Genomic DNA, 11,363 nt, shown 5'->3' on the forward strand with positions numbered 1-11,363 from the left:
TACCATGCTTACTTTTTGTAGATATAGTACGAATGGTTGATGAGAACGGCCTGTTTAGTTGAACCTGCCGGGCCATCTTTCTAGATATGCCACCAGATACCCCCAGATATCCTGGATTCATGTTAAGGCTTTAATTTTTGAAAGAACTTTAAAATTATTCCGTATATTCTGGTATATTCCGCTCCAGCTGCACTACAACCCAACCTTAGTACCCGCTAAATCATCAGATTCTTTTTATGAACAGTTGAGACTAATCCACACCCACAATGTGAGTTTAAAAAGCCCCCCTTAAAATGTATGTAAGAGCCTCATGTTGTGAGGATAACTTTCAAAGTGATAAATTAAAACTCTGTTTTGATTTCAATAAGTTATTTTAAACTTAAACTTATACTTAACTTAAACAAAACTAAATGCCTTATATTTGGAAATCATACTACAAATACAGATGTTAAATTAGTAATTGATAATAAAACAATCAAAAGAGTCTAGGAAATTACATTCTGGGGGTTGAACTTGAATCCAAACTGTTCTGGAAGCCCCTATAAATATCTGTGCATGAAGATGGCCAGGAGTATTAGTATATTGAATACAAACAAACTACATATGGATACAAAATACATTACATACTCTGTACTGCACACTTTTACCATATTTGTTATATTGTGTGGGAGTTTGGGGAAATACTGTACCTAGAAAAGTAACTTAGAAAATATTTGCACATTGCAAAAAAGAGCAATCAGGATAATAAATCACATACATGAGCTAATCATCTGTTTTAATTCACATTGTTGATATTTACGGACATTGTTACATTCAAAACTGCACAATTTATGTTTAAAGTTAAAGAAAATAATTGATCATGTAACATACGCCAATGTTGAAGGAAAGAGCCGGGGGACATCATCTAAGAGGACATTGTGAACTACTGGTAAAAGCAAGTGTGTTTCAGTTTGTGGGGTGAGATTATGGGATGGACTGAACAATGACATCAAAAAGAGCCATAACACCATTTAGTTAAAAAAGGATTATAAAAACATTACTGGACCAAAACAGAAAAGAAATCGAAACATAGGAATGGAAATGTAATGCAAAGGTATTGTTGTATAAGTATTTGCATATCTTTTTACTTTGCTATAGATGATTTTGTGACATAGGGGTCATTTCAAATTGCTTCCACCTGCTCCTCTCCAAACTAATCCTTATATTATATATATATATATATATATATATATATATATATATATATATATATATATAATTACTGTGTATATATAATCAGTTTTATTGTATTTGTTGAATACTGATTGTTTGGTTTCATTCCGTGGTTTTAATTCTTGTTTTCACTGTTGTCTTGCAACACTGTTGTTTGTTCAAGATAAAAAAATTAATGAAACAAGATAACTGGACAAATACATTTCCGTATTAGAGCCGTATTAGAAGCATATTTTGTAGCTTTGCAATTTATGGTCTATATGTGCCTTTTAAGTTTTACATTTTTCCAGCAGGAATCTTCTTAAAAAATCTAACAACCACTCCTTTGATTTGAGGCAGACTCAGGCCGTAAACTAGAGGGTTATTAATGGGGGGGACCATCAAATACTGTAAAGATAAAACAACTGTGATGATAGGATTCTTTTTATCAACCTCAAATCGACTCAATGACAGCTCACAGAAGACAGAGAGAGAATAGGTGGTGAATGTGATGATGTGAGGCAGGCAGGTCTGGAACGCCTTTCCTCTGAAATCAGACGAGCTTCTCCTGCAAACAAGCAGAATACGGAGATAGGTGTACAGGACAAAGAACAGGGGGATGAAGACGTTTGTGAGCACAACAGACTGACCTACTATGTTGTTCAGAGTTGTGTCCACACAGGAGAGCTGAACCACAGGGCAGTTGGAACAGAACAGCCTATTCAGGTTATTGCCACACAGCGGTAATCGGACAGTAAGATAGAGCATGAAACCCGTAGCAAATACAGAATAGAGCACAGCAAACATCACAAGATGTGTTACCATCTTAAATGTCATTTTACTGTGATAGTGTAAAGGCTGGCAAATAGCAACAAGTCTATCATAAGCCATGATGCTGAGGAAAGTAATCTCACATGATAAATAGGTGTAAATAACATATATCTGAATGAAACATAATGGGCGTGAGATTAAAAAGTGTCAGACAGAAGGTCCATCAGAAACCTGGGGAAGAAGCCGGCTGAGCCGCACAGAGTTAAAAGACAGACAGCTGATAAAAATATACATGGGCTGATGCAGAGACTTCTCCAGACAGACTGTCAGAATAATGACAACGTTAGCAGAGACAATAGTCATGTAGAGAAACAGACACAGACTGAAGAACAGATACCTGAGGGGCCCAAAGTCTGCAAACAGAGTGAACCGAAAATACAAAGGATTCAGGCTGTTGTTGCTCATCATGTCTGCACAACAGCAGAGCTGGAAGAAGAGAAGTGAGAACAAATGGAGATACAGTAAATTATAATAAAATGTTCACTGCAGAATTTCCTATTTCAACAGTAGACTCAGCACTTAGAATATCTGCATTTATGCAAGTTGCATAAAGTGCACATTTCTAACAATTGTGATAGTTCAGAAAGACAAAACACAAAACATGGAATGGGAGAAAAAGGTCAGTCACATGAACTAAATGCACAAGCAACCTCACATGTTTCATTGAACAATATAGAGTTGAATGACTGAAAAAGAGATGTGTCCAGGTTAACAAGGTTCATACATGACAAACATTCAAAGGTTCTTTTCCACAAGTGAGTATATTTGCAATTACATCCCCTTGGGAAAAGCTTTTTGCTTAGTGAAGTTCATATGTGTCCTGTGGTCTGTCCTGCAGGTAAAAGACTTTCAGAAAACAGTCTCTGCATCAGTGTATGTGAACATTAGAATAATACACAGCACCCTCCCCTGACTGCAGCAGACTGAAGCAGCAGCTGAACCTTATCCTGTTTTGCTGTTACACTGAGAGCAGCAACCTGTCCACACAGGGTCCAAAGGGAGGGACGCAAACAAACCCAAATCAGGAGGGACAGACAATGAGACAGATCTGGCAGATAGATAGATGATAGAGAAGATAGATAGATAGATAGATAGATAGATAGATAGATAGATAGATAGCAGCAAAATCCGTCACACAGCACAGAATTCAAATATAAATGAAATACTACGATACGATATACTGTAATGTGCTGAGATAAAGTGTCCCTGTTATTAAGAGTTCATCAGTTAAGCAATGTGTTAGTGTTATGCACTAATGTCACCAGCAGAGGTCAATGTGTTTCTATTGAGGGGGGGGGGAATCCATGTTTGGAACATTGAGGAAGGGCAGGGATGCTTTCGGCCGTTGTTGTTGTGATCTGAATCCTTGGCGTGGTCACGGCCTACAAGTCCGTCATCACCTCCTTATTCTACTGTCGATGGACATTGCGCACGAGGGAGGAGCTCGTCCAAAAATGAAGAAGGAAGGGTTGGGCTACGGTTATGCCAGAGCGGAGGGTCTGGCGGCGGAGTTTAAATGTGCTGCGGAGACCAAAGAGTGCTTGAAACTGGCGGCGAGGAGCATTGCCAACGACGAGGAACGGGAATGGGCTCAGCTGTCCCCCGACAGAGCAGAGGACGTGTGGAAGGCTCCCTTACCGTACGTGAGCTCCACCACAGCACTAAATGGAGAGAACGCGCTGCCTGTATGGCAAAATGGTGGTGGCCATGCTTTCGGGGCCCCATGTAAAAACACCAGTTCCCCGGTAAGGCGGAAAGGCACGCATTTCATGCCCAATTTGAACTGCTATCACAAGCTGTGGGCTGGGTCAGATAATGATAAAGCACTACAGTTAGCCTTATGCCTTACAGATGATGCACTAGCATAGTGCTTAGCCCGGAATAAAGACGGTTATATCTTGTTGGAGCCCTACAGAGACGTTTTGGACACTGTGAACAGCCCGGTCTCCTGCGCTCTGAACTGTCCAACAGACGCAGGTAACCTGGGGAGCCCCTCTGCGTCTTAGCTAATGACATTGAAACTAGAGACGGAGGGCTTATGCCCACATGCCCCCTGCAGTACAAATGGAGCTTGCTAGGGACCAGTTTATTCAAGCCTTAACCCCCAGAGGGCTGCGCATTCAGACCCAGCTCGCCCATCCCCGTTCCATATAAGAGGCTTTGGAGCTGGCTCTAGAAAGGGAGGTTGTGGAGGGTGACGTAATGGAAAAGCGGCCCTGCACAGAGTGGTCCTACAGTGAGAGCCGCTGCATGTACTGACATGCAAGTAAAGCCTGCATGGGCCGTTGTAATGACTGAACTGATCCGGGCTGTGTCTATGCATTTGCCACAAAGTGCCACACGCTCTCGCCAACGCCCCGGGTCTGCTGGGGATGCGGACAGCCTGGCCTTCTCCTCATACAGTGCCAAAAGCCTTCCAGCGACAGGGGAAATGGACCAGGTCCCGTAAGATGGGTCGGTACGGGCCACTGACATTATGTCCCATGTTGCATCATCGAGTGAAGGGGGAGCCAAACAGCACAGGCAGAATTCAGAGTTACTAGCGGTTCCTAGAGTCTCTACAAGTACAATGGGAGCCAGAGCCTTCAGCTATCAGAATCCTCTATTGTGGAATCAGCTTCTGGTCTGGGTTCGGGGGGCAGACACCATCACCACATTTAAGAGTAAACTTAAAACTCTCCTCTTTGATAAAGCTTATAGTTAGGGAGTGATGAGTCAGCCAACCCGGCCCACCTGCTTCTCGTCATAGTCATCAGATTAATCTACCATATAATCAACAATATAATAAAACATCCTGCGGTGCCCTGCTACGCACTGCTGTGCCTTGTAATACCGTGCAGTGCCCTGCTATACCATGAACTCCTACAAACTATTTCTAGTCACTGTCCTATTATCTTTTACTGTGACTGTTATTGCCACTGTTCATTACCATCCCAACCGGCCGTCAGACTCCGCCTACCAAGAACCTGGGTCTGTCCCAGGTTTCTTCCTAAAAGGAGTTTTTCCTCTCCACTGTTGCTCTTGCTCTGGAGGGAACTACTAGAACTGTTGTGTCCTTGTAAATTTTGTGGTCTAGTGTGGTCTAGACCTACTCTATCTGTAAAGAGTCTCGAGATAACTCTTGTTATCAATTGATACTATAAATAAAATAAAACTGAATTTAATAATTTGTTTGATAAAGCAGCAATTTGGACTTATTTAGGTTTTTAGTGGCAGGACACTCTAGTGGCTGGAGTAGATATGATGGAAGCAAAGCAGGAAGTAAAGTGATTAATTTGTATTTGTGTGTGTGTGTGTGTGTGTGTGTGTGTGTGTGTGTGTGTGTGTGTGTTGTGTGTGTGTGTGTGCCCCCTCTCTCCCTTCTTCAGCTTGGTTGGTTATTGTTTGTGCTCCCTCAGCTCCCTGGATAAAGGAGGGAGGAAACCCTCATGTTCTCCCTCATTGTGCTGGTCGGCGGCAGACGGCGCTGAGCGACGCATGTGAAGTTGATCAACCTCTGCCTGTTTGTAGCAAGCTTGATTTAGTTTTTTACCTTCTGTGAGGCAGTGTTGCATGTCTTCTATTTGTGTCATCAGGCTCGTTCGAGATGAGCAAGGCTGCGCAGAATCGATCACCGGCGATCGGCGCCCGTTGAATGCTGGGTTAGATTCGTGTTCGACTTGCTCTGACGTCATGCACACGTAGGCAACGATAATCTCACGAGAGCAAGGCGGCCGCAGGTCTGAGACACAGGCGGCGCGGTTGCTTTTCACCGACTGCAAGAGCCAGGCGGACCCAGGCGGAGCCAGAGAATGCTGGGAAAGGCCGGCTTCTCAGCTGATTAAACAGCTGATTGGTTCACAGTCGACTCAACATGATGACGTTTTATATAAACTTTTTACAGATTTTTAATCGGAGGGATTTTAACTGCTATTTGTCAGATTTAAAGACTTATTCTGCACAGAACACACGTTGTGTGGCTGATAGTGACGTTTAGAAGTCAGAGAGACTAAATCTAATCAGATCACTGATCATCTCCAGTCTGTTGTTGATCAAAATCAGCAACATAATGCATGTAGAACATTTTGAGAGCTACTCTGTCATAATTAAAACAACTAGAGGCTGAAATGTGGGTCTGATTATATTTTATTAATTTGGAATCGCACCACAGTGTTTTGCCTCTCCGGGAACCATCACCTTATCGTGGTGGAGAGGTTTGTGTGTCCCTATGAACCTGAGGGCTGTGTTGTCTGGAGCTTTGTGCTCCTGGTAGGGTCTCCCATGGCAAAGAGGTCTCAGGGGAGGGGCCAGACAAAGAATGGTTCAAAAACTCTTATGGAATATCAAGGAAGGGATAGAGGGACCCTGCCCGGTGGAAGCCCGGGGCCCCCGTCTGGAGCCAGGCCCAGACGGTGGGCTCGTGAGCGAGCGCCTGGTGGCCGGGTTTGCCACGGAGCCCGGTCGGGCACAGCCCGAAGAAGCAACGTGGCACTTTTCCCTCCAGCCCATGGGCCCACCACCTGTGGGAGGATCCAAAGGGGTCGGGTGCGCTGCCACATGGGTGGCGGCGAAGGTCAGGGGTTTCGACGGACCAGACCCGGGCAGCAGAGGCTGGCTCTGGGGACGTGGAATGTCACCTCTCTGTGGGGGAAGGAGCCGGAACTTGTGCGGGAGGTGGAGCGCTATCAGTTAGATCTGGTGGGGCTTACCTCTACGCACAGTCTCGGTTCTGGAACCGTACTCCTGGATAGGGGTTGGACTCTCTCCTACTCTGGAGTTGCCCAGGGTGTGAGGCGCCGGGCGGGTGTGGGGATACTCACAAGCCCCCGGCTGAGCGCCGCTGCGTTGGAGTTTACCCCGGTGGACGAGAGGGTCGCCTCCCTACGCCTGCGGGTGTTGGGGGGCAAAACTCTGACTGTTGTTTGTGCGTATGCACCAAACAAGAGTTTGGAGTATTCGGCCTTCTTGGAGACCTTGAATGGAGTCCTGTATGGGGCTCCAGTAGGGGACTCCATTGTTCTCCTGGGGGACTTCAACGCACACGTGGGCAATGATGGAGATACTTGGAGAGGCGTGATTGGGAGGAACGGCCTCCCTGATCTAAACCAGAGCGGTTGTCTGTTGTTGGACTTCTGTGCTAGTCATGGATTGTCCATCACAAACACCATGTTCGAACATAGGGATGTTCATAAGTGTACGTGGTACCAGAGCACCCTAGGCCAAAGGTCAATGATCGATTTTATAATCGTTTCATCTGATCTGAGGCCGTATGTTTTGGACACTCGGGTGAAGAGAGGGGCAGAGCTGTCAACTGATCACCATCTGGTGGTGAGTTGGGTCAGGGGGTGGGGGAAGACTCTGGACAGACCTGGTAAGCCCAAACGTGTAGTGCGGGTAAACTGGCCTGTCCGACGGGCTTTCAACTCGCACCTCCGGCGGAGCTTTTCGTGCATCCCTGTGGAGGCTGGGGGCATTGAACCTGAGTGGACAATGTTCAAAGTTTCCATTGCTAAAGCTGCGGCAGCGAGCTGTGGTCTTAGGGTCTTAGGTGCCTCAAGGGGCGGTAACCCACGAACACCCTGGTGGACACCGGTGGTCAGGGAAGCCGTCCGACTGAAGAAGGAGTCTTTCCGGGATATGTTATCCCGGAGGACTCTGGAGGCAGTTGCAGGGTACCGACGGGCCCGAAGGGCTGCAGCCTCTGCCGTGACAGAGGCAAAGCAGCGGGTGTGGGAGAAGTTCGGAGAAGACATGGAGAAGGACTTTCGGTCGGCACCAAGGTGCTTCTGGAAAACCGTTCGCCACCTCAGGAGGGGGAAGCGAGGGATCATCCAAGCTGTATACAGTAAGGATGGGACTTTGTTGACCTCAAATGGGGAGGTAATAGAGCGGTGGAAGGAGCACTTTGAGGAACTCCTAAATCCAGCTGACACGCCCTCTGTGGTGGAGGCAGAGCTGGAGGATGATGGGGGATTGTCGTCAATTTCCCTGGCGGAAGTCGCTGTGGTAGTCAAACAACTCCACAGCGGCAAAGCCCCAGGGATTGATGAGATCCGTCCAGAAATGCTGAAAGCTCTGGGTGTGGAGGGGCTGTCTTGGTTGACACGCCTCTTCAACATTGCGTGGAAGTCTGGGACGGTGCCTAAGGAGTGGCAGACCGGGGTGGTGGTTCCCCTCTTCAAAAAGGGGGACCAGAAGGTGTGTGCCAACTACAGGGGTATCACACTTCTCAGCCTCCCTGGTAAAGTCTACTCCAAGGTGCTGGAAAGGAGGGTTCGGCCGATAGTCGAACCTCGGATTGAAGAGGAACAATGCGGATTTCGTCCTGGCCGTGGAACAACGGATCAGATCTTTACTCTCGCAAGGATCCTGGAGGGGCCTGGGAGTATGCCCAACCAGTCTACATGTGTTTTGTGGATCTGGAGAAGGCGTATGACCGGTCCCCCGGGAGAAATTGTGGGAGGTGCTGCGGGAATATGGGGTGAGGGGGTCCCTTCTTAGGGCCATCCAATCTCTGTATGACCAAAGCGAGAGCTGTGTCCGGGTTCTCGGCAGTAAGTCGGACTCGTTCCAGGTGAGGGTTGGCCTCCGCCAGGGCTGCGCTTTGTCACCAATCCTGTTTGTAATATATATGGACAGGATATCGAGGCGTAGTCGGGGCGGGGAGGGGTTGCAGTTCGGTGGGCTCGGGATCCCATCGCTGCTTTTTGCAGATGATGTGGTCCTGATGGCATCATCGGCCTGTGACCTTCAGCACTCACTGGATCGGTTCGCAGCCGAGTGTGAAGCGGCTGGGATGAGGATCAGCACCTCTAAATCTGAGGCCATGGTTCTCAGCAGGAAACCGATGGAGTGCTCTCTCCGGGTAGGGATGGAGTCCTTACCTCAAGTGAAGGAGTTTAAGTACCTTGGGTCTTGTTCGCGAGTGAGGGGACCATGGAGCGTGAGATTGGTCGGAGAATCGGAGCAGCTGGTGCGGTATTACATTCTGTTTATCGCACCGTTGTGACGAAAAGAGAGCTGAGCCAGAAGGCAAGCTCTCGATCTACCGGGCAATTTTCGTTCCTACCCTCACCTATGGTCATGAAGGCTGGGTCATGACCGAAAGAACGAAACCAAGGGTACAAGCGGCCGAAATGGGTTTCCTCAGGAGGGTGGCTGGCGTCTCCCTTAGAGATAGGGTGAGAAGCTCAGTCATCCGAGAGGAGCTCGGAGTAGAGCCGCTGCTCCTTCGCGTTGAAAGGAGCCAGTTGAGGTGGTTCGGGCATCTGGTAAGGATGCCTCCTGGGCGCCTCCCTAGGGAGGTATTCCAGGCACGTCCAACTGGGAGGAGACCTCGGGGAAGACCCAGGACTAGGTGGAGAGATTATATCTCCAACCTGGCCTGGGAACGCCTCGGGATCCCCCAGTCGGAGCTAGTTGATGTGGCTCGGGAAAGGGAAGTTTGGGGTCCCCTACTGGAGCTGCTGCCCCGCGACCCGATACCGGATAAGCGGATGAAGATGGATGGATGGATGGATGGACCACAGTGTTTTGTTACTTCTTGTTCAGTCTGAAAACAGCTGGAAACTGTCCGACTTTAACGCTGCTGCTGCCGTCTGCTCTCATTCACTTTACAGGCGAGGCGCAGTTCATCTCGAACGAGCCTATTAATAAATCATATAGATAGTTGGCTACAAGCTCCTCCCATCATTTCCGCGTGATGCAATCCGTCAAGAGCAGATGCACGGGAACTTCTCGTTGTACAGCCAGGGACAGCAAGGTCAATGGCCTCACTGTATGTGGTACCAAATGTTAAAGGAACATGCTGACTTATTGGGACTTTAGCTTATTCAGCATTACCCCCAGAGTTAAACAAGTCCATCTATACCCTTCATATCTCCCCGCTGCTGTAACTCTGTCTGATGCCTCCAGCATTAGCTTATCCTAGCACAGGTGCTGCAGGTAACCGGTTCTAACAAGCCCACTGCTCCCAATAAGTGACAAAATAACGCCAACATGTTCCTATTTACATGTACAAATAACAAGGTCACATGACACACAGCCATCTTCTAACCGCATACTAACTGGGAACTGTATTCTCAGAAAGGCGTTATTTTGTCATTTATTGGGAGCAGTGGGCTAGTTGGAGCCGGTTACCTGCAGGATCTTTGCTAGGCTAAGCTAATGCTGGGGGCACCAGACAGAGTTACAGTAGCACAGAAATGAGAAGGGTATGTATGGACTTGTCTAGATTATTCACCATTACCCCCAGAGTTAAAGTCCTAATAAGTCGGCGTGTTCCTTTACTGTTTTTGTAGGAATAGGTGGCCAAACCACAGAGCAACATAAGAAGTTCTGTGACCACCTATGGGTCAAAGTGGATCCTAATTTGAGAAACACCAAACATAAAGTAAATTTGAACCACCACAATGGTTCAAACCTACAACCAGGGCCTGAAATCAACACCCACCCATGCGCAGAATGAAGGTGAATTTTGCAATTTGCAGGTAAAACTGTCAATCTACAAAGTTTTTGTCACTTACTGTCGTTCTTTTCACATTTTAACCAAGTCTGTCATTTCCTCTAATTGAGCTAAAAAAGGTGGGGGTACATCATTGGGGTGAAGAGGCCGGCTCAAACAATCCACCAACAGAAAGATGAGGATCAGTCAAAGAAAAGTAAAAGAAGACGTTTTCCACACCAAACGGGACAGTTAGCAACACTGGCGTGGCTGATTTACGGCAGCAGTTAATTATAATAACTTGACAACACTTAAATGTGTATTCTTAACAAGTTCCAGAACAATGCTTGTGCATCCTTTTGAGGCAAAACATCGGCTGGTAAAAAGCCTGTGTGGCTGGTGGCCAAAAAAGTTAACTTCAGGCCCTGCTGACAACCATATGGTACTAAAAAGAAAAACTACATTAAACAATGTAGTCTTCAGCAAGTTTAAAGAGACAAAGTTAGCAGAGCTAAAACTGATCCAAACTCATCTCCTAATAGATCATGGACTGATGGGCTAAATGATCATTTACTTTGTTGTGTATTGTGGGCATCGTCAGACACAAACAGTCAGGTCCTGGGAGATCTAATCTGCCTCTCTGTTAACAATGATTTACAGCCCATTAGTGGCTCCTAAAGGGGGTGTGCTGATCCCCTCTGGACAGGAAGTTCTTTCACACCTGTATGGGTTAGTCAGATGATGACATCTCGACCAATGAGGTGTCTGCAATTAGAGGTGTGAAGACAAACAAGAGTCAGCATGAACCCATCAACAAGTGATGCAATCATTACTGAACAGGACTGTTTTTATAGTTGATATTGTGTCTAACATGAGTACAATCATGTATTTTGTCGAAATTGTCTAGATCTTGTGTGTA

General features: G+C 46.8%; 1 pseudogene; it reads right to left on the reverse strand.

The window, feature by feature from the left end:
• Positions 1 to 1,488: 1,488 nt before the first annotated feature.
• On the reverse strand, positions 1,489 to 2,460 carry LOC116684935 (olfactory receptor 6N1-like; annotated as a pseudogene).
• Positions 2,461 to 11,363: the final 8,903 nt, after the last annotated feature.

This window comes from Etheostoma spectabile, unplaced genomic scaffold (genome assembly GCF_008692095.1).
Source record: "Etheostoma spectabile isolate EspeVRDwgs_2016 unplaced genomic scaffold, UIUC_Espe_1.0 scaffold00569416, whole genome shotgun sequence".
Classification (NCBI taxonomy): Eukaryota; Metazoa; Chordata; class Actinopteri; order Perciformes; family Percidae; genus Etheostoma; species Etheostoma spectabile.